The following is a 27,863-nucleotide window of genomic DNA, read 5'->3' on the forward strand; positions in this document are numbered from 1 at the left end:
CCACTATGCCCGGCTAATTTTAGTAGTTTTAGCAGAGATTCTCCAGCTCAGCCTCTCAAGTAGGTGGGACTACAGGAGTGAGCCACTATGCCTGGCTAATTTTAGTAGTTTTAGCAGAGATGGGGTTTCACCATGTTGGCCAGGGTGGTCTCCAACTCCTGACTTTAGATGATCCACCCGGCTCGGCTTCCGAAAGTGCTGGGATTACAGGCCTGAGCCACCATGCCTGGCCTGTTATTAATTATACAAATAGAGTTTCAGCACAATTCTTTGTCTACCTGACTGGAAAAAAATGAAAATGAAGAAAATTTTCTTTGGAAAATTATATGGTAGTCTTTCAATTTGTTAAAATTTGTCGAATACATGTATATGTCATCTGATAAAATCAGACTCTGGTTAAGACTTGTGTTCAAACTTTTTAGCAGTTTTGATTAGTTTATTAATAATTCTGAAGCCACAACATCGTCTACCTTATGTCTTCTTTTTCCTATTAGATGTAAACTTTCTAAGAGCAGGTATCATTCTTTTTTTTTTTTTTTTTTTCTTTGTTTTGAGATGTAGTCTTGCCTTGTCACCCAGGCTGGAGTGCAGTGGTGCGATCTTGGCTCACCGCAACCTCCGCCTCCCAGGTTCAAGTGATTCTCCTGCCTCAGCCTCCTGATAGCTGGGATTTCAGGCACACATCACCATTCCTGGCTATGTTTTGCATTTTTAGTAGAGATGGAGTTTCACCATGTTGATCAGGCTGGTCTCGAACTCCTGACCTCGTGATCTGCCTTCCTCGGCCTCCCAAAGTGCTGGGATTACTGCCATGAGCCACCGCACCAGGCCAAGACCAGGTATCATTCTTATCTCTGTATCCTATATCATACATCTTAGTGTCCTCCAAATAGTAAAATCGACATTTCATGTATATATATCCCATACCATTCTTGCAAATTTTAATGTGTGCTTTGCATTTTCACATAATTTTATTGTGGCTTAATGTTAAACCATTTTGGTTAGATTTTTCACAGCATAACTTACACGTAGTGCAATAAAAGTACGTGTCTGTGAACAAAGGCATACTGTTGAGAACATTTAATATTGCACCTGATATTATAGCCAGCATTATTTCCCTTTCTTTTCATAAGGACACTATTTTTATGTGAGGGGTGGGACGCAGGTAGGAAAAACACTGTTCCATTTATCAGTCTGTGTACTTCCAGCATAGCAAACTTCCTCCAGGTCTGTAGATGGGCATGTAGCATGGGTCTGTTCAGTCAGTCCAGCCAATCCCACAAAGATAGGTTTAAAGGTGGGCACATTTCCCAGTAAGAGGCAACAAGCCTGGAATCCCAGACTTCACTCTCTCCAGAGTCACTGAGATGAAGAATGTGTGCCTGGAGCTGCTAGCAGTCATGTTGCCCTCCAGAAGAGAGCTGTTGCCTAAGAATGTACACAAGAGGTGAGGCAAGGAATAGTCTTTGTGACATTTTTTTATTCCTGAATCTTGTCACGTTTTAATCTAGTGCTATCCTGGATTTTTCAGTTATAGAAGCTAACAAATGGCCTTATTTTTCCTTAAGCTTGCTTGAATTGTATTTATAACCCTTGCAACTTAAAGAAGCCTGATTAATAGAGTCATCTGTACTGTGGTTATTTCATCTACAAAGCAAGGGACTGGAATAGATAGCTGTTGCGTGATTTCCCTTTCAGAAATCAGTCTATATGTATAAGAGCATGAACTTAATTACAGAGATCCCGTGTGTTTATTATATCAAGATAAACTGAAAATGTTTATTATTCTCCTTCATTTTATTTTTTGTCTTACTACTAGTTTTTTTAAGTGGTTAAAATTTACTTTATTTTGAGACAGAGTTTTTGCTCTTGTCACCCAGGGTGGAGTACAATGGTGTGATCTCAGCTCACTGCAACCTCCACCTCCCAAGTTCAAGTGATTTTCCTGCCTCAGCCTCCCGAGTAGCTGGGATTACATGCGCACACCTCAACACTGGGCTAATTTTTGTGTCTTTAGTAGAGACGAGGTTTCACCATGCTGGCCAGGCTGGTCTCGAACTCCTGACCTCAAGTGATCTACCCACCTTGGCCTCCCAAAGTGCTGAGATTACAGGTGTGAGCCACCATGCTTGGCCCTAAAATTTACTTTTAACCTCTATATCTTTCCATGATTACTCTGCTGTTTATCAGCATTCAGAGAGGCTTAGAATTATCTATTTAAAAATTACTAATAAAAGGCAACTTATTGTATTTAAACATATAAGTGACTGTCAGAGAAAACAATTCACACTTATAAAACAGGTTATAATACCTGGTCCTCTTACCTGATGCTTACCAAATCTTGTTATCATTACCTAAGTTGTTTTTCAAAAAGATGAATTTTGTGTAAACAAAAAATAATACTTATTGATTTTCCTGCAGAAAAAACTTCATGGAAAAGAAAAAAAGTTATTGTTATGTTTCTGAATTAAGCTCTGTTCAATTTTAGAGCTGCTTGTTATCCAATTGGGCACTAAACTAAGGTGAACATTTATCTTGATTAATGGTAGACAGTCCTGGACTGCCTGGGACCATTTTATTTATTTATTTTTTTACTTACTTACTTACTTATTTACTTATTTATTTATTGAGACCAGAGTCTCACTTTGTCACCCAGGCTAGAGTGTAGTGGCACTATCATGGCTCGCTGCAGCCTCAACCTCCTGGGCTTAAGTGATCCTCCCACCTCAGCTTCCCAAGTAGCTGAGACTATAGGCATGCACCACCATGTCTGGCTAATATTTTATAGATAAAAGTTCTCCATATGTTGTCCAGGCTGGTCTTGAACTCCTGGACTCAAGCTACCCTCCCACATTGGCCTCCCAGGTGCTGGGGTTACAGGCTTGAGCCACTGTACCTGACTCATCTCTATTTATATCTGCTTTCCTGATGTAATTGCTAATGGTCCCCCATTTTGCTATCAAAAGTATTCCAGTTATGAGAAAAATTATGTGTTCATCCCAAGTATGGCCACCAAAGATGTTCTAAAGTTAAATGATAAAGGAAAATGATATAGTGATGAACTCGTAACACATTGAAAATAAATGAGGTATCTGACAGACATTTTACAACTACCAATGGTAAATAGGGAAATAATTTGTAAAATCAATAAAAATGCCAAATATTATCATCATCAGGCTACTGTAACTTATTGACAAGAAAAAATGAAAAACAATGCATATGCTTATTGCTGAATTTAGCTGCACCACTAACCCTCAATGAACTATTCTTCAGAAATAGCAATCAAGCCTGACCCAGGGATAGCACATGGCTTCTGTATATCTATGCATTCTGTAGCAAAACTCGGTGCCAGGTGAAGCACAGGTGCAATCATCTACATCAGTAGTCACCAATAAGAAAATCTTTCTAAATTTTAAATCTTGAGGGAAGTGTAAAAGCTTATTATTGTTATTATCATTATCGTTGAAGTGCGTAGAAGTGTAACTGCTGTCATAGGGAAACCTGCATTTGAAATTTGTAGGAAATTTGCTTTGCAAGATAAATTTCAGTTCTAGCTTCCTGAATAAACTGTTCAGTTGAAGTGGAATCAGCATTTCACAATGTCTGCCAACCATTTCAAATGTCACTTCTTGAGTTGCTTCTTCCCACATCCCACTTTCTTCGTGTATGTTCTTTCAGTAGAACCAATGTACTTCTGAGGCAATAAGAGAAATAATCACTGATTAGGCAGAACTGACTATTGCTCATATGGTCACTAAACTAAGATTCAGACACAGAGGACAAACTGAAACCAAGGTTGCTCTTTCCAGACTCTCCTTTTTAGTTTATTTCCATCATTTTATGTAGAGTATCTTAAATAGCAACATAAACATACATATATATGCACACATACAGGGATGGTGGGCTAACTCACAAATACGAGAATTAGTCATTGAATCTGGAAATAATACTGAGTACTTGTAAAATCCATAAAATCTCCATTAGGTATGAAAAGGTTGTAGAGAGGGAATTGGCAATTATTTTCAGTCTAAGGCCAGGTAGTAAAAGTTTTAGGCTCTGCGGACCATACGATTTTGGCTACAACTCTTTGACTCCACCATTGTGGCACAAAAGCAGCCACAGACAAAACACTAACAAATGAGTGTGGCTGTGTTTCCATAAAAACCTTTATTCATGAACACAGAAATGTGATATTCATAGAATTATCATCAGTCATGAAATCAAATGCTTTTTTTGAAATGTTTCAACCACTTAAAATATAAAAATCATTCATCCTTAGCTCATAGGCCATGGAAAAATAAGTCAATGGGCAAAATTTGGTATGTGAACCATCTTTTGCTGATGCTGCTCATAGAGCACTAATACAGTTCTCTCTCAGGGAGAAAAAAATAAAGAATTGTGTGTGGAATTTAGCAAAGTTTCCCAAATATGCTTTAAGATGCATGTAATGTTGTTAAAATGAGGTGCCACATTTTTCCCCTTAGAAAATACAGATTATTACAGTGCTAGGAAAGTGCTATGAAAACAACAGTTTCTAATTTTACATACAGAGTCCATGATAAATACACCTCCAGAACAATGCTTTGTTATACAGAAATATGATGTCATTTTCATGTATAGCCAGCTTCCTTGCCAATCAAATAATACTATAGATAGGTGTGACATTATGTTCAGGCATAATCAGTTTTGACTGATAGGTTGGAATATGGAATATAAACAAGAAACTGGAGAATAATTGCTTGACTTAAACTTCAGATAAAAATTGTTGAAGAAGACTAATATTACTAACATGAATGTATTAGAAATTATCTAAAAATTGTTTCTTCTGTAACTGTCAAGATGTAATCTAATGATGAGAGAAAGAACCTTGGAAATTTCTATTATTATTTAATTTATTGTTTAGTCAAATGGGTCATTTTAAATAGATCACTATTACAAATATAAGTATTTTTGGTACAATTAGAGGTCATTCAGAATACATAAGAATAAATATAGTTTAATGTATGAAAGAATAAATTATAATCTGATATCAATTATTAGCAAAAAATATAATTAATGCTATATTCCTACTAGTGGAATAAATATTTTAAAATACAAAACTTCATACAATAAGCTTTTGTAGAGCTTATGTAGATCTTCAAAGATGTTAATATTAACGTATCCAAATTTGATAAGGCAGAGTTTAAATGTTTCATTTCATCATGTGGTTTGTCCAAGCCTGTCATTTTAAACTAAATAAATCAAGCAGAGAGATGCAAAGGGACTTATTTAAGGTTACACAGCAAATTAGCAGTGAATCAAGACAAGAATACAGCCTTTTTCTATTACAATATTCTATAACCAAAGGAAGCAAGAGAAATCTAGCTTGTGATCTGAGGAAATAAGAATGTTTGAAATTGACCAAAAGGTTTTTCTTTATTGTTGTAATCTCCTTCCTCCTCTTTCCCTTCCTCTTCCTCCTTGTTCCCTTATCTCTTCTTCCTTCATAAGCTAGTTAAATGTTATTCTGGGAAAAAATAAATATGATTTGAGTTATTGCTAACATGAAAAATAAAATTTTATGTGTTCTCAATTTAATTATATTTTATGAAACATTAACTCTGACATGATGGTGGTACGAACTGTATGGTGTAATATTTCTGATGTACTAAATGCACTTAAAATTGTGGCTTTTATGTATGGATATGATAGTTTTCTTTAAAGAGTTGTCAGTGTAAACATTCTAAATAGAACAAAGCATAATGATACCAGTCATGATTGAAACATTTTATTGACAAATAACATTAAATATAATCTTCCCACTCATGATTCCTAAGAAAGATTAGTAAAATCCTACATAGTAAACAGCTCACAGACTTCTATGGAGTTGGGAAAATTTATTTTTCCCACTGATCAGAACTTTTCTTCAGAGAACTCACAGTTTCCTACTGAGTTGGATTTTTTTTTTAAATGAGTTAATAATATGGTGAACATTATAAAATGGTGATTTTAGGCATGTATGAAAAGCTATCAATAACAAAAATAGAGATATATCTACAGAATTATGATGCATATTACAATATAGCAAAAATATTTGGAGAGTAAAGTGATTTAATGAGAATTAAATACTATTTAAGATAAATTTTAAATATCTTAGTGGTAAAAGTATATGTCTTTCTGAGAAAATCAAATGTATTTATTTGACTGGATAAATTGTTTATCCAGACAAATATTAATCAACATTTATTAATTATTATCTATATTACAGCAAAAAGGGCAATATTATGAACATTTTCTTCCCCAAACAGCTGCTCAAACTCTGCACATCATAATGCAGATATAAATAGCATAGCTCATTATATTTTAGATAGCTGGAGTCTATTACACACTTTTGAAAATTATTATTTTGCTCTGCCTATTTTTCTCTCATGAGTTACAACTAAATACTGACATGTAAAAGAAACATTATTTAAAACTAGTTTTCCCCCAATATCCATTCTCCCCTTCTTGGAGAACCTGAGACTTTTAGCCCAGAATAACAGCTATATTATTTAGACTCGTAAACAATAATTTTTAGGCAGCTAAACATCATTTCAAGAGACATCTGCATTATTTTGACCTACTGGGTCACAGCAGAAAATGCTATGTGCTCCTTACAGGTTGGACTCTTAAGAGAAAGAATAAATCTTACTTATAGTTTCTGCTCCCTCCTGTGGGCCTGAATGTAGATTTGGTATTGTCATGAGATTCTTGGGGTGTTGCTTCACCAGCTGGAAACCTCTGTAGCCAGTGGCACCTGTGCCTCAGTTTTGCTTGGGCCTGCTGGGCTCATTCTGTCCACTGAGCCTGGCAGGCTGTGCTCGGCTTGTGCTACTGGCCTGAATCCCACACCTGCCAAGGAAAGTCAAGCGTGAAACAGCAAGGGGTGTGTGAGTGAGTGAGCATTGGGTCCAGCCACTGCACACAGCCAGGCACACCAGGTGCTGGCTCCCTGTGAGGCTGCAGCTGGACCAGGCATACCACAAGCAGCTTCCGTGGTTGGCATCAGAAGCTTGGAGACACCAAGAACTGCAGAGCCCCAGACAAGGTGTAACAGCTCTGGCTTGGAGAGCTCCTAGATCTGGTATCCCTGTAGGGGCTACAGCTCTTCTCTCCTTCTCTCCTTCTTGTCACCCTCAACATGGCAAGCAAGGGGCATGTTTCAGCCCTGTTAGTTATAGCTCTTTTAGCCCCGCCATTTGACAGGTTCCAAGTTCTTGTCTGACATCCAGGAAAAATGAAGTACATGGACAGGTGGAGGTTGAGCAAGGTGAAGAGGAACTTTATTGAATGACAGAACAGCTCAGGAAGGAGACCCACAGTGGATAGCTCCTCTCCACTGGCAGGGCATCCTGATGAGTGTTCAGCTCTCAACAGAGAGGAGACCCTGGAGTGGGTAGCTCCTCTCCGCGGCTGGTTGTCAGTTCATTTACTCAGCTCTCAGCAGAGAGGAGACCCTGGCATGGGTAGCTCCTCTCTGCAGGGAGGTCATCCCATTTTCTCCTTGAATCTCACTGAGTCTGGGGTTTTTATGGGCTTCTGAGGGGAGGAAGTGTGAGCCAATTGGTCCAAGGGCAGCCATGGGTAGGCTTGGAAAAAGCACCATAAGTTCCCACTCTGGTCTGTGAGACTGGCAGCCTGTCCCCCAAGATTCAGGCCTTCCCCAGCTTGAAGGTAGGGCTTCACTGGGACTCTCCCCTTCCTGCCCTGGTGCCTGTTTGCCTCCTACCACTGTTCATAGCACCCAGGCTGCTCATGCTGAGAGATGCCTGCAGGCCAGTGCTGAGTTGTCCTCAGCACCCCCTTGGCCTCTCTCCCATGCTCATTGGTGCCCAACGTCTGGAGGGGGCCTAGGCAGCAGGGGATTTTCATGTCAGTACTGCCCTGAGCATGCACACACCTGGCCAGGTTGTGACAGTGCCCTAGCTCAGTCTCAACTTTGCTGCAAGATCAGAGCAAGTGTCAGGAGCAGGGAGAGGCCAGGCAGTAGGAGCAGGCACTTCTGAGCCTATGAGGGAAGGGGGTGACTTCCCAGACGCCTGAGAGTGCAGAGATGCCTGGATCTGCAGCTGTGGTTTGGGTGGCTGCAGCTATGCCTGGGAGGGCAGGACACCTGCCTACTTCCAGCCTCCAAGAGCACAGGGATGCCCAGGTCCACAGTCACAGCTTTGGTGGTTGCAGCTGCACCTGGGAGAGCAGGGCTCCTACCTGCTTTGTGGAGCCCACAGCCCCAGCTGCTCCTTCCCACTGCAGCCAGTGTTTTTGCAGTGGCTGATCCAGATGGGCTGCTGCTGCCATCAGTAATGAGACATATTTATCAAACTAGAAGCAGGAAACACCTAGAGATGGCAGAGTAAAAAGAGAAAAGGAGTCTTAGGTCTCCCATGCCTGGAGTCACCATAGGAATCCTGGACTGACAATGCTTATGTTGATACATGAGAAAGAAAGAAAACTTTTGCTTCTTGTACCCTAACTTTCAAATTTTGTTATTTATCAAGATGACCATATGGTTTTTTCCCATTATCTAATAATATGAGGAATTACATAAACATTGAATAAAATAATCAAAGAATGAATATTTTTGCGTTCTTGATTAAAACTCTACTTGGTCAACTTTGCAATAGATTCAGTTTGTTTCTATTTCATTTAAGCTATTTACATCAATATACAGAAGTGCTATTAGTCTGAAATTTTTATTTTTTAATTGTTTTGATATTATAGTTGTGCTAGATTTATAAAATAATTTTCAGAATCTTCCATATTTTCTGTGCTCCTACATAATTTATATGTGAGGTAAATATTGGTTTTTGGAAAACTTTAAGGAAATTGCTTTTAAACCACTATGGCCTAAATATTTTCACCCACTTTTCCATTCTTACATAATTATTGATATTCCTAGGCTTCCTTTTTTTTGATCAATTTTAATCAACCATATGTTTTTAGAAAATCATATTATACTGAGATTTGTATATCAGATTACACAGATTTGTATATGACATTCAAAAACATTTTCTCAGATTTTGGATCTTCTTTCTCATTCGTAATATAGTGCTCTTCAGTTTTACGCATTACTGTTTCCTCGGCATTACATAAGACTGAAGTTTATATATTTAATTGTCTTTGTCAAATAATCTCCACTTACTTTTCTTCTTTACAATGTATTCACTTACTTCCTACAATACAGGCTCTCTTTTTGTTTTTCTTGTTTTGTGTTTTTATTTTCTTGAATTGATTGGTTAGTTCACTTATTTGTAGGTTTTTTTGCTTAACAAGAAAAACATTTGCAGATAAAAATTTTGATTTCTGATGAAACCTTTGATCCTTCTAAAAATTTTTGATATATATTATTCCCACTGTCATTTTTCTACTAATATCTAAGTGGAATTTTTGTTTCTCCTTTACTCCAGTGTAACTTCGGGGAGTTCTTTTTCTTTTAAGTTTTAGATATTTGTAGAGGGTTACAATTATGTAACAATGTCTGTTACATATTTAAGTTAAAATAGATAGGAAGGCAAGTTTTTTTTTTCCCAGTCCTCTAATATTTCTGTCCATCTACACTGAAAGTTCTAAAGGGTTTATCTTTATATATTTAAATGCAAGATTATTCATTTTGCAAGTGTTTATGTCTGATCTATCTTTAATATATACTTCACAGATTATCAATGATGCAACATTAATGTCTGAAATACTACTTAAATTTATACTTTTGAGATCCCTGTTTTCACATTGAATTTGAGTAATATGTCTTTATCTGTCTTTTTACATTTAATTTTCTTGTGAGTCATTCTTTAGATGTGGTTTTATGAATAGCTTTTAGATTTGGTTTTGTAAACCAATGTGATAATCTACTTTCCAATTTTTTGTGGGTTTTTTTTTTTTTTGGCTATTTCCTATTTATAATTTACTTTCCTCAGAAACATGAAGTATAGAATATAAAATATACAGTATATGTTTTTTCCAGCCAATCTGTTGACCTTCTGCCCCATTCCTTCTTGCTTTATTCTCCTTTTAGACCTATTGGCTCTGTATGAAGGCAGAAAAATAAAATGGTAGAAACAATTGTAGGAGGTCCTTAAAAAATCAGTGCCCAGAACATACGCTGAGGACATCTAGCAGAGCTTGGTTTTGGGGACATGTTGAATTTACTTACAACTTTACTAATTACAATGTATTATAATTTGATTCTTCTTTCATCTCTGGGCTGATTTAAGAGTGCTGTGAAAATACTGTTTATGCATATGGATTATTTTTTGAAAAGATTATAAAGAAGTCGTATATTCATTGGAATATATGCCTATGTAACTAGTTCATTTTTGTAAACTACTTAAGATGAAATTAGTGAAGGACATTAGATATAGGTGTTAAGTATAAAGTGGATATAACTCTGTGTAGTCTTAAAGAAAAACCATATGACAAGATAGAAGACTCAGAGTACATCAAAAATGTGGACGGGTGCCCTTATGCAAATGAGGAAGGTTAGACCTTGAATGTCAGATATTAGGATTCAAGCTTCTATTGATTCTTCCTCTTTTTTCTTATTATAATCAATGAATAACATAACCTCACATAGGCTACCCTAAGTTAGAGAAGCTTTATCAACCAATTCTACCTTAAACTTTACCAGGGAGGTCTCTCCTGCCTACTCAGCTCTCCCCGCAAAAGTAACTCTGGGCTAATTTGTCCCCCATGGATATCTTCTTCCTCAAGCTGTCTTTTCTGCTTCCTGCTTCTTAACTTTGTTCTGGTCTCTAAGTAGAAAGTGCTAAGGAGATGAAAAAAAAAAAAAAGTCCAGTTTTGAAAAGTCTTATTTTTAGTTCATGGACCTTTGTTACTGAGAAGAGAGTTAAAAAAATTAATTTGGTCTTTGAAAATCAAACACAAGACAAAGAGTACACAACAAAGTGAAATTCGAAGTATATGTATTTCTTAGTCTGCCTTCATCAAAAGTTGGCAGGATTTCCTTCCACAGTCTGGCAATTTGTGAATTAAGCTTAGCCTGCATATTAGGTGAATTTTATTATTTTCTGTGTTTTCAGACACATTTTGAAAGTCATATTAGGAAGAAGTTAAATAAGAAGTGTCTTTGACAAACATCACCTTAAGTTGAAAGCCCCATTAAGAGAGAATTTCACTCTTTCTTCTATAATATAATGTATTAGGTCAAACATCTTTTTCAAGCTGGGCTTAGTTACCCCAAATGTGTGTTTGGTAAATACTCTACCATGGACTGTCACATTTTATTCAAAGCTTTCAACATGAACATTGTATTTCTTAATTTTACCTAAAAACTCTTGAACATAGTTGTGAATTCTAAAACAAATGTTACATTGAGTCAAATATTTCCTAAATTTGTCATTTATTATTTTGAATGGGAGATTTAGTTCCCAAATTAAAGTTCTGAAAGGATAAAGAATTTACAATGTAATAAGCTAGAAAATTCTCTATTAATATTAAGGCATGTTATTTCCATTAACTAACAAATACATTCTTGGATTTGACTCAATAACTACAAAGTTATCCTTCTGATACAGAATAACCTAAGGGTGCTTTCTAATTAAAATTTTGAAAGTTGATGCTCAGTTACCATATCTGTCTGCAATTCTAAATTAAGCTGGATCTCTTATATTGAGTTAGTCTATAATCTCTTCTTTCACTGCTATGTAGCAGTTGAAGAAATGCTAATTTAGTAAATCAGATCAAGTTCAATCCTAAACTATTATTACTATAGCAAATAAAGTTAGTGGTAGTTATGGTCGAGTTGCAATTTATGGAACCTCATAATCTTACTGGTAATAAAAATAATAATTCCAACAATAATAATATTCTACCATTTATTACACTCTCGCTCTTGCTGTGTTCTAGGCCTTTAAAATGCATTATCTCATCTGACTTGTGCTACAACTGGAAGAGGGAATTATTACATCAATTCTATAGTTAAAGCAGCTGAGGTGAGAAAATAGGATGGTTTTCAATAACAAAGCAATGGGCGCCAGGGGGTTGAGTGATTGGGTGGAAGGTGCAATCAGAAAAGAGGATTCATTAAAAAGCTTTTAAGATATTGTAATAACATTTGTTTTAGGTTTTAAAATTGCCTTAGTAGTAGACATGTGCCTTAGATGATATGGAAAGACGAAGCACAACACATAAGAAAATAAAAATCATAAACTCCACTTCACAGGTTACATTTTACATGAGTGGGAAATTTCCAGAAACTGCCTACCCCTTCTATGTAGGGATCTGGAATTCAGGAGAGAGGTCTGACTGAGTTATAGCTTTGGAAATTATCAGTATATGATATAAGTTGAAGTCTCAGGTATGGATAAGACATTTTAAAAGAGCTTTGTGAACTGAGAAGAAAAAAGGACAAAGGGTATGATTGTGGAATTTGGATATTCAAAAAGCAATTAAAATGATAAATAATGGTATAATTAGGACAGGGTGTTATGATCAAAACTAATAAAGATTATATGAGATAGAGAATAGCTGAAAATGTTGAATTAGGTTGTCAAGCAAGATGAAGCTTGAAAGGTATCTAATTGGCTCACCAATTAGTCAGCTGCAGACACCCATTCCTGGTGAACAGAGGTGGGCACACTTGGAATTCAGTTTTCTGGTGTATTCAGGAGTGAATGGTAGTTGGGTAGGTGAGGAAGTGAATGGAAATTCTATAAAGCAAGGGTGTGCAGAGATTAAGAGGTCGGTAGCTAGAAATCAAGAAAATAGTTTTATTAGAGAGACTACAACACATTTATCTCTGCACAGGAGTGAATGGTAGGTGGGTAGGTGAGGAAGTGAATGGAAAGTGTAAAAGCCAGGGTGTGCAGAGGTTAAAAGGTCAGTAGCTAGAATCGAGAGAAAACTTTTATTAAAGAAACTTAAACACATCTATGTGTGGAGAGAGAGAGAAGATTGAGACATAGGGCAGACAGATGATAGGAGAGTGATGCTTGAAGGAAGTCCAGTGCATAAATCTCAAGTTGTCCTGGAAGGGCTGCCACAGATTATCGTCTGCAGGGCACTGAGTGGAGGGGTGAGAGACAACACAAAGTCTTGTTACCATACTGAAATTACACAATGTCCGTGATAGAAAAGTCCTTAGGGTTATCTACGGCAATGTCCAGCTGTTATATTTGTGCATATTCAGGAAAGTGAAGGACTTACTTAGGGTGGGATAACTACATAGGGACAGAAGCAAGACCGGAATTTTGTTCTGATTTGTAATTCAATGTTCTTTCTGGTACACCAGGAAACACAGACTCAAGTTTATACTTTCTGGTGGTAGAATATCAAAGCATTTCTTAACAGCATCCTGAGTATTGAATTCACCTTTTATTGAGGTGAGGACTAGAAAAACTAATTTTTCTTGCTTTCTAAACTTGCCCTACTCCTGAAATCTGTATGAATCAACTGTAATTTGGACTTTTAATTTTTAATAATGGTTCTTCCAAAGTGGATTAAAAATGGTAGATGTACGGCAGTTTGATTTTGCATGATAGTTTTATATGTATATGTTCTCAAATCTAAATAACGATCATATTTTTGAAACTGTATGCCAATATTCTTGAAAAACAAGCATGGAAAATAAACATTTTCAGGTCTGAGTACATGAGGATGGGATTGGAAATCACATGGATAAGTAAGGAAATTTGGAATTTTGTGGTAGCTGTTCAAATATGAGACCTTCAAGGCTGTTTTGAGTAAAAATATTCACAGTCATAAGTAGCTATGCAGTACAATTCTGAATAGTGGTATTCTGAAATTTGGTTTATATTTGAGTCATTGCTTTCCAAATTTTGATTCCCAAGTTGCTTATAGGTATTTTTTGAATAAAGAAGTCTGTGGTCAAATTTTGCCATACTTTCACTGTATCCTCTCCTACCCCTACTTGAAAATTACAATGCAAAGTTAAAGATCTAAATAATCCTACAGAGTAGAAGACCTAAAGACATCTAAGAATTCCAATTATCTTGTTGAATCCATGTTTTCCAAACTTGTTTAACCACAAAGCAGGGTTTTGTTTTGTCTTCCTTTTTTTTCCCTTAGAATATTTATTATTAATAATATTAGTAGTAGTATTATTATTTGAGACAGATTCTCACTTCATCACCCAGGCTGGAGTGCAGTAGTGTGATCTTGGCTCACTGCAGGCTCCGCCTCCCAGGTTCAAGAGATTCTCATGCTTCAGTCTCCCTAGTAGCTGGGATTACGGATGTGTGCCACCAGACCCGGGTTTTTTTGTTTGTTTTCTTTTTAGTAGAGACAGGGTTTCACCATGCTGGCCAGAATGGTCTTGAACTCGTGACCTCCCTGATCCACCTGCCTCGGCTTCCCAAAGTGATAGGATTACAGACGTGAACCATCCAACGCACTGGTCCATTCCTAAAACATTTATTATCGTCTCAAGAGTAAAAGTGTTCCACAATTGGCAGAGAATTTTCTAGACTGGATTTTCTCTTTTTCAGGATCTTTTATTCAGTATCCAAATTTTTAAGACATCTGTTGAACACAAATACTTATCTTTCTCTGAAATAAACGTGCATTTGCCACACTAAAGGAGCTAAGAGCTAAACAGCTAAAGAGAAAAAAGGGCATGTTTTGCTATAGTATGTTTATATTCTATCAATACTAACATTGTAAAATATAATTTTTCAGTATATAAATATATATATTTTATATTATATGCATAATGTACATTATGTGTAAATTTTGTGTGTGTATACATTTTATGTGTACATTTTGTGGGGCAGGTGTTATCAGTACAAATATCTATTTTTTAATTAGGCTTGTTCGTATTTTGGGAATGTCTAAATTTTGTATAGCTCATTGGTATTTACCTTGCCTTCTTTATAATAATGAAAGATTTTAACTTTGGTTATCACCAACTGATATTCAAAATAAGTATTATTTCCATAATAATTTGGTTTATTATCCTTTCTGTAACAATAGAGCCAATGACCAGTTGCCTAAAATCTCTCCTTTCCATGTTTAATATTAAATATTTGCCCAGTAAAAGTCCACAGCTCTGCCTTTCAAAGCTTACTTCAGCACACTCCTCGTACTCCTCTTACAAATGGTGACGTGTTTTCCTAAGCCCAAAAAGAATCTAACATGTGACTAATCTAAAGATGCCAAGAGAGATTTGCTTTTGCTTTGATTTGAAATACTATTTTGAAGTAGAAGGTCCATCTCGAAGGGGCTAGCATTTGAAATATGTTACTGTGTCATCTAACAAAGGACATAAAGATAATTGAACAATAAACTAAGAAAGTGCATGAATTATTTCTGCCATCTATTTTTTAATTAAATAAAACAATATGGAAAACTGCAGATATCAGTCTAAGAATATTCAGATGCCCCAGCTAGTCATTGAAAGCACCTACCATTTCTTACAGACTCCCTCTGCCATGCATAGCCAGACTTAGTGATAAGTGAACTTGATAAGTTGTGATGCTTGCTTAATCAGCAGTATCAACCTTGATAATTTGATATATTTAGAAATGCCAAAGTGAATAAAGCATTATATAAAAATAGACAATTTTTTTTTCTTAAAATAGCATCATTGTAGTGCATCGCACTCTTGGTAACAGACCTTGGTAAAATCCCCAAACTGAAAGTGGTTTGCTGAACCAGGATGTATTTTGCAAGGTCAGTGTACACCCTATGACATGAACCAAGTTTTTATGTTTATTCAGAGAGAAAGGTCTATAAACGATGACAGTGTTCAAATATCTTTAGTAGATGAATTGGAGACTAAAATCTGAAAAGAATTCATATAGTTTCTGGTACAGTTTCACCAACTTTGCCTACGAGTCATACTTAACATCTAATGGTAAGACAAGGTCAACAACAGCAGGATCCCAGGACATCAGCATGGAAGTCAAGCTCACTGAAATTCAGATTTACTGGGCTGGACGTGTGTGGAAGATGGATATCAGCAGGGTGGTGAAGCAGCTGATAGACTTGCTGAAATGGAGTGACTGTAAGCACAGTAGGCAAAAGAAGTACTCTAAGGCCTTTAAGCAATGTGGCATAACTTCCGACTGGAGGACAGTGGTAGCAGCAAACAGACCATGCTGGTGCACAGCAATCAGAACTTGTGTGGCTGCCTTCTAGTGACTGTGCTATGCAAACTCTAGGACTTTTGCTTGAACTATAATAAGGTAGCTGTATAGAGATGTATAATGGCATGCTTTCCTTTTGAAATAGATGTAGCTAGGTCTTTATTGCATTGATTTGAACACAACTAATATTTCTACTACAAAAGAATTCTTGTCAAAATCTGTCCCTTAGGGTCCTCACAAGTGATTTTTCACTCCTAAGTTACCCCAAACTATCCTGTAACCTCTCTTTACATTTTCACATTGCTATATAATTTAGCTTCTCAGAAATGTTTAGTTAGTTTCTGTTTTCTTTGGCATGCTCTCTGTAATTCTAACTTCTTATTTTCAAGGTTTACTGTGATTCTCAATCCTTCTGAAATGCATTTCATCCTGTTTCCTTTTGCTTTATTCTATGAACTTATCAGTTCAATGAGCCTTTACTTTCACAGGAGCCAAGAAACAAATAAGAGATCCAGTGAACACATGTTATGTGCTTTATCCTCACTGCCATTTCTTTATATATTTCATTTGTCTTTTTTAGAAATTTGACATAAAGCTTAGCCCTAGCATGAAGGCTTCCCAAACCAGTAAAGTTGATTAGAACATATTCAAGTTTAATTTTATCCCATTAAGCAAACTGGATTCAGGGCCTTTGAGCTTTGATGGTAGCTGATGCATGTTCCAGTAACATATAATTCAAATGCTACTGTCTAGAGTTTGCTGTAGTTTTGAACTTTATCCCTGAAAGGTTGTGTGGTTCAGACTTGTGTGTTTTTCTTTTCTAAGTTACAATAAGGTATAAAATTTCATTTTAAGAATTCTACAATCCTTGAAAACATCATGGAGTTTTTCAATTGTAGAGATTTAGAATAGATCTTATGATTGACATATTTCTCAAGTCCATAACACCTGATCTTGTTTAGTTACTATGAAGAACATCTTTTCACCCTATAGAAAAGAAATATTTTAAATAATGACTTAATTTTGAACTATTATTTTATCTTCCATACAAGCTATTTGATTACTGGAGTTTTGCTTTTCAGAAATAATTCAACCTAATTTTAAAAACAACTGATTATGGGATATATCTGAATCTATATTTATTTCTATATCTATATCTATCCCTCAACCAATTATAGTCCTATAGAACATTTAGCAGTTCTAAAAAATGAGTCAATGACAATTTTTGCTTTTTTGACAGAAATACTGGATGAGGCTTATAATTAAGTGTGTTAATCAGAAAAAAAACTTTATAGCAAGAATATATACAATGAATGCTTTATTGAGTCCTAAGACTTCTGGAAAATTATCACAGAATAAAGTTTGATGTGTTCACATTCTCTAACATCCCACAATTACTGAAAATCATATATATATATTTTTTGAGATGGAATCTTCCTCTGTCACCCAGGCTGGAGTGCAGTGGTGCAATCTCAGCTCACTGCAACGTCCACCTCCCAGGTTAATATAATTCTTCTGTCTCAGCTTCCTGAGTAGTTGAGATTACAGATGCATGCCACCATACCTAGCTAACTTTTGTAGTTTTACTAGAGACGGGGTTTTACCATGTTGGCCAGACTAGTCTCAAACTCCTGACCTCAAATGATCCGCCCACCTCAGCCTCCCAAAGTGCTGAGATTACAGGGATGAGCCACCGCGCCTGGCCTAAAAATCATCTTTAACATTACCAGTTTGTTATTTAGATGAGAAAAGAATATGCAAGAAGATTTAAAAATATTTTTTGTTACTTTTAATTTGTTGATAAAATTATTTTATTTTGTTTATTTTTATATTTTACTTATTGTCTAAAAAAAGATTTAAGGATGAGTTCAACATCAAAATGTGACCCAAACAAAAGGAACCAGAAATAAATTATAAGATATTTTGATTTTCCTTCAGTCAGGGCCATAAGGACAATATGCCACATGATATGATTTTAATTATTTGATAAAGGAATGCATGCCAGTTCATTTGGAGAAACAGATTTTTCCTAGTACTAAATTCTAAATAAAATCCATCATATAAATTTCTACAAAGGGTTTTAAAGTAACATAATTAGCTAGGTATTTTATAGGAAAAAGAAAAATTATTTTAATATTCCTATATTTACCCATCCATAAACACTACAAATTAAATATCACTAGCAAATATAGTGGGCACTATCCAGAATTTAGGTAATTTAGATGCTAAATTAATACATTGACAACATATATAAAACTAGAGCAAGGTTTAGCCTGCCCATTGAGAAGTCTATCTCAAATATCCTTGACTTACGTGAGCTTGTTTCAGGATTAAGTTATAGTCAGTTCAGGGCTGGATTCTGTGATGACTATCTGGAATGCCAATATTCCATGCTGTTGAAAGCGATCCATATTCTTTAAATCTAATATAAATCTATGGCAGAACTTACATTTATTATGAAAATCTGGCAACTTGATTTTTATTGTCACTACTTTCATATAGAAAGGTGCCTCTACGTAGAATTAAAATTGCTACAAAAAAAGAGTTTTGACTCATTCCAAGTAATTGCCCACTAATTTATTTGAAATCTCAGAGTTCTGTATGGAGAAGATATTTGTGCTTAAAAAAAAAAAAAAGATCTAACCACAAAATAAATATAACCTTTAATTGCCTATTTTTATTATATAACTGTAATATTTTTAAGTGAACTGTATACTAGTTCACTTATATGCACTTGATATGCATTAAGTATGTGCATATCAAGTGTTGCATTTCTGATAGTTACCGTTTCTTTTTTAACTACTTTCATATATTTTAACATCTAAAGGAATAAAATTAAGGTTGCTATTTTCCCAATACAAAACTATTTAAACAAGTCCTTTAGTCTATTGTGCACCTATGATGTGATAACCACAGTCCTTGTTGCTAAAGACTAACAAAGCATTTGTTTAGTGGAGAGTGAAACAGGTAAACATTAGTAAAGACTAGAAATATTTTGTGATAAATGCAGTGAGAGAACATGTACAGGGTGCATTGTGAAAACAGAGGACAATCACCTCATTGGCCTGAGTCCTGAAGGCCATTTAGTTGTTAATCAGGTGAAGGGCATTTTAACTAGAAGGAATGGCAATTTAAGGAGTATTGAATCCAAATGCAAGAAGTTCAGTGTGGCTGCAGTCCAGATGTTTTATGGGCAGGTAGGAGTAGATTAAGTAGGAAAGGATGTGGAAGCCAGATAATGAAGGACTTTGCTTACAATAAAAAAAAGTTGGATTTTATCCAAAGTGTTAAGGCGTTAATTAAAGCTTGAGGATTTATAGAGGGGGTAGATTCCAGAGCTATTAGAAGAACATAGTATAGCATAGCAGCTAAAAGGACCTGCCTAAACCTGGGTTTAAATCTAGGCCTTGTCTACTAAGAGTTATGTGACTTGAGCATGTTATTTAACCTCTAAACCTGAGTGTTCTTATCTGCAAAATACCCGCCTGGTACGTCGTTATTGTGCAGTAAAGAGTAGCTGTTGCTGCTGATTCTGGCTGCTACTTCCACTTCTTAAAAAGTGGACTTGAAGACTGAATACTGGCAGTAATGGAGGAGTAGAGTGCTACTGGAGAATTCACTAGAAATGTAGGAAGAAGAATGGGTTTGGATTTTGGTATTTTAGACATGTTCAATTTGAAACCGAAAGTGCAAATCCAATGGAATCCATGCTAGTTTGTGAGCTATTAGCAAATGAGGTATCAGACGAAACCATGAGTGAATGACAAAACTGCCTACATAGAGGAGATAGACAAGAAGATGTCAAAGGTGAAAAACTGCGTGCATTCACTATTATTTGAAAATGATGTGGAAAAAGAAAATAAAATCCCTGAATGAGAGGAAATCATAAAGGGATATAAGAGAAAATGGTGTTACAAAAGTCAAAGAAAGATTTCCAGGAAATAAATTGTTTATCATACTGATTGCCAATGAGATGTCAGTTTTGATAATGCTAGAAAATATTCACAAGAAGGAGTCACTGGAAGTCACTGTCAGTGTTCAGAGAGGAAAAGGGAAAATCGAGTTTCAGTGGAATAGGAAGTGATTGAGACAAGAAGAAATGGAGAGTCTAGAGATTTGTCTGAAAAGGAGAGAGATGATGATGATGATGATGATGATGATGATACTGAGAGGAGAGCTTAAGGACTTTTTAGTTTTAATTTGAGCATATTATCACATTGCATGCAGGAAAAGAGCTGATTAAGGAGGATATGTACACAAGAAAATGGGGAATAATTTTGTAATAGAAATTTTAGTTAAAAATTTTCCCCCAAACACTGAGAAACAGTATATATGAAATGCTAAAGTAAGGCATCAAACCACTGAGATGACTGAATTGTTGATTTAAGTTTCTTGGGCTTCCACGGGACCATGACATGGGTTCCTTGCAGTCACAAGCCATAAGGGGCTGGTGCCTAACTCATACCAAGAAGCCAAGACTTGTGCACATATAAAAAGTGACTTTCCAGAATGTGTCAGGGCCAAGGATATGTAAGGATTACCTTTGAACCAGATAGGGACTACAACTGAAAACTGTTATACAGTCATTCTGACTCTTGTGCAAGTGGACTGCTTAGGACAGTAATGAGATAAAGAAGACTATGGGGAGTGGGCTCCAGGAAACCAGGAGTACACAAGTGCAGTTCACAGCATGGGAGTTCAGTGGAAAGTACCCAGCTGAGGAGCAGCTTCTGAAGAGCCCACAGAAGGCGCCACCAAGAAAGAGCCAGTTTTAAGCATATAACAGGACTACGGGGCATCAAGCCTCTTAACTTAAAAAGAACATTAACAAAGTAAGAGTATCCCACCTTTCTTTTCCTAATGGGAGAGCAGAGAGTAAAAAAGTGAGACTACCACATTCCCCTTCCTGAAGGCAGGAAACCTGCTTGCTTGCAGCAGAAGCATCAGCTTGGAGAAAAGTTTAGAGTTTTGATTATTCTTTAGGACTGGCTTACTACTTTATGATTTATTTTATGTAATTTAAAGTGATTCGGTTTTTCTACTACCTGCAAATGACCAGAAAAGTCACGAGACTGCTTAGAGCTCTACAGTGGTGGTAGAATAAATGCAAAGGTGCAGAAGAACGTAGAAATACAGTTAAATTTTAATAATATACAAATCACACTTATTTGGCATTCTGGTACATTTGGTTCAGTAAGGTCCCAAAGAAGTGTGAGTGGATAGAATCCACATTTAGGAAAACTGACCTTGAATAGCAAACTTTCACAAATGTAGAAGAGAAAGCGATAAAAATGAGAAAAGATAATGATAAAATTTCGTTGGAGCAAACAGCTAAAAGAACAGAAATAAATGAGGAGAAATTTGACTTGATGAGCCTTATTTTTTCTGGGAATTGATGAGCTTCCCTTCTGTGAGTTAACAGTCCTGGTGAGGCAGTGATTAGATTGGAAGATTAAAAATTGAGAGAGGTTTAGAATGAAACAGAGTAGTGGTGCTCAAAGTGTGGTCCTCAGACATCCCCTGTGAAATTGTTATAAATCCAACTCCTTAAGTCTCAACCAGACTTCTTGAATCAGAAACTCTAGGGGTGGAGCCCAACAATCTGTATTTTAACAAGCCCTCCTGATGATTCTCCTGCACACTGTAGAGTCTAAGAACCACTGTAAGAGTTTAGTGATTTAAAGCACACGTTCTATGTATAAATCACAGCACTGCCACTTATGGTCTTTTGCAAATTACTAATATTTAACCTCTCCTTGTCTCAGTTTCTTCATCTGTAAAATGAGGATACCTAGCAATAACATACTCATAGTATTTTTGTAAAGTCTATATTACTCAATGTGCTGGAAGTCTTCAGAATCTCTACCATATTGAAATAATAATTAACAAATGTGTATTATCATTGTGGAAAAATGGAATAAATTTCTAAGTATACATATAAGACAATGGTAGTTCTGATTAGTCTGTATGTACTTTGTGACAATTTACCCCTCAGTAGCCAAGAATCTTTGTTTTAGTCCCTTGCCACAAGCCTGCCCATCCGGGAGTCCTGTTGTCTTTTCCTTTTTTTGCACCATCTTCAGCAGCATAAGGCTACTTTGATGAAAGAAATGGAGGAAAGGAGGAAGAATAAACCAAGAAGCAAAGTAATGTGTGCAGGGAAATGCATATTGAATTAGTCAAGTTCTGTAGGAGTTTCAAATAAATATATGATAACAAATTTTGGGGGAATAAAATTTTGTTTTTTGTTTTTTGGAAACACTTTAAATGTTTCTTTGAGAAATAATGCTAGGAAGCCATATCAAATATAGTAGCCTGGTAAAAGACAAATTCTTTGGTATCTAGAGAATCTGGTTTCCAGTGCATTTGAAAGAAATGTCTAATTAAATTGATTATATTTTCATTTACTTAGATCTATATGGCTTCATTTTAAAAGTATTTAATGATATTTTCCAAGACCCAAATAATTTGATAGTAATAATGTTGGCTACATAGATGAGTCCCCAGTAGTTTTTTGCTTATTATTACTGATAAAACCACATTCAAAAGTATACTATTTGTGTTTTTCTGGTTACACCCTAATAGGCTGAAAATATGTAATAAAATACCCTAATGACTACACCTTGTGAACTAAACCCTGTTGTAATTGCTTTGATGCATGGGCTAGCAGGATAATTGATTGACACTAAGACCGCTCAGTAAACAGCCAGCTAACAGAATTAGATTAATGAAAACATATGGTAATTACAACTGTGCAGAACAACTTGAAATCTACAATGTAGCCTCAGGATAAATAATCAAAAGTCTGATCAAAGAGCAATTAGAGTTAATAAAAGTCTTATTGTGCATTTAGGATTAAGAAGGCTGAAAGATAAAACTGTTTTAGGAGGGTATTTGATGAAAGATTTACTTCATTCCCAAAAAAAAAAAAGAAAAAAGGTTTTGGTATTCTGGAGTAGTAATTGAATTTTTGAAAAAGGAAATTCTCACACATGTTTTTTCAACATTGCTTAAGAAACATTTATTTTAGGACTCTTCATACTACATTGGTATTTTCATAACACACATTTACTTAAATAAGTCCTTGAACTTCGACTCATTCATTCATCTGACAAACAATTATTAAGCACTTACTATATACAAGTCTCCAAAGAGAAAAAAAAGTAAAGGTAAAACAGTCACAAATGCTGACCTTTAGTATTTTAGTCTAGTAGAGAACTAAAATATGTTTTTTAAAAATTTGTGATTTAAGGTGGGAAGAGATAGAAAAGCTTTTTAGAAACATATGAATAAAATATTTGAATGATTAAAAGGAAGAAGTGATTACTTTCGGGGGGGGCTTCAAAGAAAGCTTTAAGATTCCTTCATGAGTCTTTTAAGTTTGAAGAATTTGTTACATATGTTGGCAAAGATAGGAATGTTTTGCTTTACAATACTCCTTACAGTGAGCCCTATTTTCTGTTTTGTCAGTCCCAGCATATCGTCTTTATAAGTGAAAGCATATATTTGATTTTATAGTCTTATTGTCTTATTTCCTAGATGGATGAAACTAGAAGTAAAGCCATGAGTCATAAATCATAAATATTAGGCTTTCAAGTCTTATTTTGATTCAAGAGCCAATAACCCTTTTCTCACATGCCACCCTAAATATTTATTACTAGGTTCAATGAGTTCAAAATATAGTAATGACCCAAGGACCCACCAGTCTAGAGACGGAGAGAAAATTGGCTTAATTGTGTTCACATGTTTCTAGGGCTGGGGTCTGTGGTGGTGTCAGCATCATGGAAATGGATTGGAACCACTATAGTAAGATGTGCACATTTACGCTTACAGCTGTCTTTAGGTAAATTAATTGTCTCTTCTTGGATGCCTTGGGCTAAAGGCAATCTAGTTTATGTATCACCAATTTGGGGGTTCAGGGAAAATAGGGAGTGAGTTTACCTGGGTGTTTTTGGGTAGTCTCAACACTGGGGATCTCTTCCAGATCTCTCCTCGTTGCCCTTCACTCCTATCTTCCACCTCCCTTTCCGATCAATGAAGAGTGGTTGATTGGGGAAGGGAGCTCTGGGAAGGAGAGAATGACAAGACAAGAATTATTATATCAGAAAAAGTTGACAGTTTGGTGCTGTGCAAACCAAAAGATAATATTGATCACAGAACAAAAATGCAATTGATTTTCAAGGAAAGTGAATACCTTAATACTAAAACTTCAAAGTGTAATAGTTCTTTGAAGTATATAAAGATGAGTATAGAATCTCTTTTAAAAGATGAGAAAATTAAGATTCAGACAGAGCATGTGACATTACCCAAGATTGCATGGCCTATGTGAGATATTATCTTGAGATAATACTTTCCAATTCCTCTTGTAGTGCATTTTTTACTCAGACCAAGAATGCCCAGGTCTTCACTGAACACCCTACCAACTCCCTCCCACACTATCATTTTCTTGCTCCATTAATTGTCCTTTATCATATTTTTGGTGGCATTTTTTGTTCATGTTATTGTAGGATTGATTTTCTCATGTGTGAGATTATTTAGTTTCTGTCCACTAGAAATGAAGTTTCTTGAGGGCAGTCATATATCTTGTTCACTAATGTTTCTAAATCTGATTACCATTGCTGTATCCTCAGCACCTAATACAGCGTTGGTAGATCTGCAATATACACTTACTAACTGACTATTTATTTACTATACAAAGTGGGCTAGGTGGTTATAAATCAGAGTAATTCCAGCTGAGTGATATGCGCTCTGTACAATTGGAGTTGTGAAGATAACATAAATATTCCACAACTCTACATTCGGGTTTTTATTGTGTTATTCAACTATATTGCAAAATGTATTGCTCTCCTCCTTTCCTGAAAAATGCCCATTTAAACTACACCACAAAATTTTGCATATACTCTTATAAGATATTTATTGACCCAAGGTATTCTTAAGTATTGGCTATAGGATAAATTATTCTACAGGCTTAACAACACAGACTAGCTAAGTATGAGATTCCACAAGATTCCGTTCTAGACCCTGGGGAGCACAACAATGAATGTACTATGGTCCCTAGTTTTGGGTAGCTAATAGCCTAATTGCATGTAAAACTCTTTTGGAGTACCAGGATCAGAATTTTGGAGCAATTACAGACAATGTACTGATGAAGATGTGGGTCAGCATATTTTAGTGATTTGACCAATCAAGCTGGAGGTAATAGTAGAGCTGGAACTGAAACCCAGATTTTCTGGTTCTCAATCAGCATTTTTCCCCTAAGTGTTTACAAGTTCTAGTTATTATTTTTGCTGATTAACTACCATGAATAAATGTGTCTTACCATGAGCTTATTTCTCTGATTGTCTTTATTTCATTTTGTTTTTCTCAGCTGTATTGAAGAGCATGATTCTACAAGCCAATGATTCTTTCCCTGGTATCTGCCCTTAAGGAGTCTATGACCTTTCATGTTTCTTAGCTGTCATTTCCTCAAGCAAACATTGGCAGGTCTATCCATCTTTCCTCATAGATACTTTTCTAACCTCTTAATAATTTGATATTTTTAGCCACTTGCCAATTTACTCAGTGTGCATATTTTCACTTCACTGACTTGTATCTAGGTTCACACTCAACCTTTTAAGCACTACAGAAAAAAAATTTACTCATTCATGTTTCATGCATTATTTCATTTTACAAATATGAATGCCTACCATGTGCCAGGCACAATGCTAAGTATGGCAGACAGAATTGTGAGCAAATAGTCAAAGTACTTCCTTTATAAAAGAGTTTACAGACTACTGAAGTGGAGGAAAAACAATACACACACAAACACACACACACACACACACTATTGCAACTGTGACAAATGCTACAATAGAAAGATATTCATCCTATGTGAACCTATGATAGGAATATTTGACATTGCCAAGTAGGTCAGAAAAGGTTTCTCTGAGAAAGCAACATTTCAGTTGAAATCTGTAATATGACCAGATGGCAGTTAAGCAAATAGGAGGGGGAAGCATGTCTTAAATGAGAGTGGAGATGGGGGAAGGGCACGTACATAAACTCTGTAATATGTGAAGGATCATGGTGAAGGGTAGACAAAAGACAAGTGTAACGGTAGGTAGAGTACAAAAAGTGAAGGGGAGCTTTATCTGAGTTGACAAAACAGGTAGAAATTGGAATCTTCAGGATCATGTATAATACATTAAGAAGTGTCTTAAGCCCCGAAGAAATTGGTAGTCACTGAAGTTTTTTTTGTTTGTTTGTTTTTGTTTGTTTGTTTGTTTGTTTGTTTTTTGAGACGGTGTCTCGGTCTGTCGCCCAGGCTGGAGTGCAGTGGCCGGATCTCAGCTCACTGCAAGCTCCGCCTCCCGGGTTTACGCCATTCTCCTGCCTCAGCCTCCCGAGTAGCTGAGACTACAGGCGCCCGCCACCTCGCCCGGCTAGTTTTTTGTACTTTTTAGTAGAGACGGGGGTTCACCGTGTTAGCCAGGATGGTCTCCATCTCCTGACCTCGTGATCCACCCGTCTCGGCCTCCCAAAGTGCTGGGATTACAGGCTTGAGCCACCGCGCCCGGCCATCACTGAAGATTTTAAGGAGGAATTAACAATCTTTATATTAGAAGATAGAGGTTCCAAGGATGACTTCGACAAGCTGGTTTGTGTTCCTGGAAGTCTAGTGGTGCTATTTATTGACGTAGAAAAAAAAATTATGGACAAAGCCCAAACTCTGGGAGAGCAAGGGAAGGAAAATCATGCATTCAGATTGGACCATGTTAAGTTGGAGATGCATGTAAGATACCTAAGATGAGATGTAAAGTAGGCAGTTGGTTAAACAACTTTGGAACTCAAAAGAGTATTATGGCCTAGAGATATAACTGTATGAATCAGTTGTGACTAGATGATAATTGAATCTGTGAGCATGGATGAGATCACTTTGGGAGAAAACATCAAATGAGAAAAGGAGAGAATGCTGAGTAGCAACCTTAGAGGAATGTCAACATTTTGTGGCTTGAAGGGGAATGAGAATGGCAGTAGAGTAGTAGGGAGAGGCAAGGTAACAACAGGAAAACCAGGAGAGAATTGCCTTGAAGCCAAGGGAAGAGAAAATATCAATTATGTCAATGTTTATGAGAGATAAGGAAAAGATAATAGGTCATGACTACATTGTTTTACAAGGAACAAATAAATGGTTTTTATTGATTCAGGGAATAGTAATGTCTAGCATCAGTCTGACTTCATTTAAGCCTTCATCAGACAATGCCACTAAGGACCAAATGTCTCTTCCCTTCTGCCTCCTTTGGCATTGGCTCTGTCTTTACTTGTGATAGATTGGATGGGAGATAAGTGATTATATAATTATATATTGGTGTAATCACTGGATGAATAATACAGAGAAAGAGCAGTTTAGGAGGGACATTTTTAGTTTAGTTATGGGCATGCTAAGTTTGCAAGATATGTGAAGATCCAAGTGCAGATGTTGAGTACATAGATAAAATTAAAGAAACTGGCAAATGAAGTCATGAATGTTCATGGAAATACCTATAAAAACATACAAAGAAAGTTAAGGGGGCTTAACATCTAGAATTGAGAGACTTCAGTATTTAAGGAGCGGGTCCACATGGTACAGTCAATTAATAAGGACCAAAAGTAGCAGTCAGGAAGAAGAAAAATCAAAAGAATGTAATGTCATTAAAGCCAAGGGAAGAAAAGCATTCAAGAAAGCAGTGGTCAACCTTTGTCAAATATTCCTGAGAACTGAGTAAAATGAGGCCAGGCATGGTGGCTCATGCCTGTAATCCCAG

General features: G+C 36.1%; 1 protein-coding gene and 1 long non-coding RNA gene across 18 annotated transcripts in view; both read left to right on the plus strand.

Annotated features, from left to right (window-relative positions):
- The window catches only part of LOC126948375 (uncharacterized), a 32,867-nt gene extending 5,854 nt beyond the window's left edge, over positions 1-27,013 (plus strand). The window contains exon 2 of the long non-coding RNA XR_007723423.1: positions 64-27,013. This is a non-coding gene — a long non-coding RNA (uncharacterized LOC126948375). The remainder of the gene's footprint in view (positions 1-63) is intronic.
- The window catches only part of NLGN1 (neuroligin 1), a 907,062-nt gene that overhangs the window by 561,600 nt on the left and 317,599 nt on the right, over positions 1-27,863 (plus strand). The window lies entirely within an intron of this gene.

Source organism: Macaca thibetana, chromosome 2, assembly GCF_024542745.1.
Source record: "Macaca thibetana thibetana isolate TM-01 chromosome 2, ASM2454274v1, whole genome shotgun sequence".
Classification (NCBI taxonomy): domain Eukaryota; kingdom Metazoa; phylum Chordata; class Mammalia; order Primates; family Cercopithecidae; genus Macaca; species Macaca thibetana.